This window comes from Cyprinodon variegatus, unplaced genomic scaffold (genome assembly GCF_000732505.1).
Source record: "Cyprinodon variegatus isolate N-32 unplaced genomic scaffold, C_variegatus-1.0 Scaffold651, whole genome shotgun sequence".
Taxonomy (NCBI): domain Eukaryota; kingdom Metazoa; phylum Chordata; class Actinopteri; order Cyprinodontiformes; family Cyprinodontidae; genus Cyprinodon; species Cyprinodon variegatus.
This window is the reverse complement of record NW_015151104.1, coordinates 181,521-185,613: the sequence shown is the minus strand read 5'-3', so window position 1 is coordinate 185,613 and position 4,093 is coordinate 181,521.

Below are 4,093 nucleotides of genomic sequence, written 5' to 3'. Positions count from 1 at the left end.
TAATTTGAAAAAAGTCTTCTGTTTTTACAAAACCTATTTGAAGATATGCTTTACCCTCCCACAAATTATTATCCAAGTATTAAGGTAAGAAACATAACATTTGCTGGTAGTAAATTTCTGGGTCTGGATAAGTGTAGAACAGGATAAATACTGCTTAATATGAAAAGGCACTGGTGCTTTAAGACAATTCTCTTAGATGGAAAACACTAGATATCCTGAAAGCAGAATGAATTTTGAACTGATTCAAGTGTTGGCTTTTCTTTGATACATTTAAAAATACATTTTTGAATTGAGAAAGCTTCCTGGAGAGGTGGCGAAACGTCTTCAAATCTTGGAAACCAAGTCCAGTGGATATTTTTTGAATTTTTATGGAATGACTATGACCTGGATGACTGAGAATCTTCATCGGCATTTAAAATTAAAGCCTTTTATTTTTAATAAGTAATTTATAGTGGAGAAATGAGTTGATTTTGTGTTCCACTCAATATAATTGGGTAATTAAGTTGTTGGTTAAGATGGCATCTTGACTAAAGTTAAAATAATGTATATAACAAACCTAGATGTAGAAGATGAAATCCTCACATTTAGTAATTGGGAGACTGAAACTGCAATCATAACAAAAAGGCTCAATCTATTAAGACATGACATATTGATATAAAACTTTAAACATGACACAATTAGCTTAAGATCACACCTAGAAGTTGTAAAATTTCTTTTTTAAAGATAGAAAATAAATTTTTTATGAATTTTGAATATTTTTGTGTTTTATATATACTAAAACCCTATCCGTATTTTTTTAAACAGTTTGAACTCTTCTATTTAAGTTTTGAATGTTTAGAGTTTACTGACTCTAAAATCGCATTATAAACAAATATGAGTCATATTAGTCAGATTTAACACAGTCCTTTAAGCCACATTTGTAGTTGAGTATCAGAAATGGCCTGAAAATTAAATGTGCCTGTGTCTGCTGCCGCGCTGATGTTTCTCTAGGTGCAGCGTTGGGTATTTCAGTGGACGCTGTCTCATACCTGGTGGCTGACAGGCCAGGCTTGGGCCTTCTGGCTCTGTGGGGTCCCCACTGGGGGGTGGTTCTTCCCGGACCTCAGATCCCGTGGCTCTCCTTCGGATCCACCTTGGGCGTGACCAGCCGTGGAGCCCATAGGCCCACTGCCGTGTGTGACCTCTGCACAGGACAGGGTCAGGCCCCTCAGGGACCGAGCCAGCCCTACAGTAGATCTGTCCTCCTTGTGTCCCAGTGATCTGTGGTGCCTCTGGATATCTGAGGGTTGCTTTTTTTTGTCCATGCTCCTATGGTGCAAGTCTGGGGCCGCCCAAACCTGCTATTGAGCATATTTCCCTTATGAAGAAGCTTTGTAAATCCTTTATACATGCATATGTATCACGGGAGTTTGGTTCCAGGTGTTCATGAAATGAACAAATGCTAAATATTATTAAATATTAAGCTACAGATATATACCACCCTGAATAATATTGTGTAGTCACCATATTTTGACTCCAACATGGATGTAAGGGAGCTTGCTGCTCTTGAAGCTAATTTCATGTTTACTTTGGCAAGTAGAAGTATCGAGCGGAACCTTATGGCAGTATTCAAAATGGTCTGCTGGTGAAAGCAAGGTTGTTAGGCAATCATCTAGCTCTGGGATATCTATTGCCAGAGTCATATTGGCAAAACAGGACTCAAAAAAAAGAAAATTAAATGTGCAAAGAACTGTCTGAAATACTTTGGGGGAGTTAATAAAAACTTTGCTTGATTAAAAAGCCAAATTCCCTTCTTCTGTGCCCTTTAAACAAAACCAAGGTCTTAACGTAGCTTGTTTAACTGTAAATGCTACCTGGTACAGCTGTAGTCGGACAATTAGACATGCTACCTTCCTGTTATTGCAAAGAGGTCTCTTTGATCCTTTTAGTAAATGTTCTTTGTCAGGAGGACTGAGTCATGGCTGGGTGTTCAAACGGTCAGGCTATGAGCTGACTGAAGCTTAAGGTCTTACAGTAACATATCCAGCGCCTTTCACAATTTGTAGGCATCCCTAGTTAAGTTAAGGAAAACTCTTAAGATAAAATTCTTTTTTCATCCCGTTGTATATTCTAAAACTAAAGGGAGAAAATATGCTGCAGTTTGCAAACAAGCAGACCCTCACCATACACCTTATGATACACCAAAAGACTTAGATAAACTTTGGTCCTTATAAGAATTTGTTCCATGTTCAGTTATCTTAAAATGTAGAATCGTTGTTCTGACTGTAGATACGGAACATGTTTAAGCAGCTATTTTTAGCGGCAATTTTCTTTTACAACTGAATACACATCATCAAACTAAACTGCACCATTAAGACAAGGTCCAATAAGAGTAAACTCCCCCTTATGCCACCTTTTTGCTTGAGGTCTAGTTGTTGAGCTTCTTCTTCTTACATTAATTGTAAAAGACTAAAGAGAAATAACATGAAAGAGTATCTTGTTTTCCCTGGAAATAATGAGATCCAAAAAAGTCTTGCCAGTCATTTGATGTGGAGTTATTAACTATCATGATATGTCCTTAAGAACCTTTGATCTGTTTAGATTGATAATGAAACGTCAGAATAAAGGTCATGTCATTTTGAACTACAAAGCTAACAAATATAGACAAAAAACTTCCTTTCCAAAGTTCTCTATTTGCTTTTTTTCTGTGTATACCTCTAAAAAAACTCATCTTCATCCCTACAAATAATTTTTTTTTCTGTATATATTTTCTGTATATATTACATAGTGACCATTAAATCTCTCACGTCCCTGTCAGGTTTAAGATTAAAATTAAAGTATTGTATCCTTATCTTAATGTAATGCTTGTTTTACATTGTTTTGATTTCTTTAAAGCAATGATAATCTAATTTCCTATCAGGAACAGTAAACCACAGTTATATCGATATCAATATAAAGCCCTGTTCTCCATTTTTAAGTTCAATTTAAAAGTATGCTTTTTGGTTGATGGTCAATTTTTATCAAAACCCACATTTTGCAAAGGGAATATTCTAAAGATCAAATATCCTCATTTTCAAAATTATTAAGTTCCTTTTTTAATTTCCTCAACTATCATCTTCTTTTTGCTGTCATGGATATTTTATAAATATCCACAAAAATGCAGCTGGAGTTACTTTCAGTTTAGCAGGTAATATTCCCACCAACTGTTGTGTTTTTCCCATGCATATAATTATATTGTGTTTGAACCAAAGTTAATTTTTCTGACATGATAAATTTAAAACCACACATATATGTTGCTACTATTGAATTCAAAATGTGTTGCTCAAATGTTGCAGCAATTGCACAATAATAACTAATCCACTTGCACCGTATGAACTTGGCTCTGCACACTGATTACTCTGACTGCCAACATTGCACATGAATCTAATGCAACTTTTTAGGTATATACAGTATTATCTGACTCATTGAGGGAAGACATTAAACTTTGTTCTACATCTTGCACTTTCCTCTGCAGAGGTTCAGTAAATAGTGAAATAACAACAAAGCAGTGAAGTTATGCAATTTGGTAACTGACTCTGATACTAAAGCAAACTTTGCTTTTTAGCACCCTTCATTTCTCTCTGAGCACAAAATATACAAGTATTAATTGTTGCATGTATACTAACTACAAAGAATCTTGTACAGAACTTTCACATTCAGACCTTACAGCACTGAAAACAAAAGTAGTTGCCATGTTGAAATATTGATGGGTATTTTATTTTATTTTACTCCAATTTTCTAATCTCTCGGACATGACATCCCAATTTTCTGCACATAAATGGAAATATAGTTTGTTTGTATGAATTTAAATTATTTCACGCTGTTTGCACCAACCTGCTTTTTTTTTAAGCATTTAATCAGAGAAGGAAGAGAAATTAAAAAAAGAACAAAAGGGTGCCTCTGACAGAGATTCTCATGGATTTCAGAGTTTCCTGTTGTTCCTGGATGGTTCAGCTAGAGAGATGTTAGCATCAAGAGATGACTCACTTCACTCTGATCTCACTATTTTTTCCTCAGTAGCTGACTTTCCCAAAGATTCTTCACATGAAATGCATCTTCAAATGTTCCTCCTCAG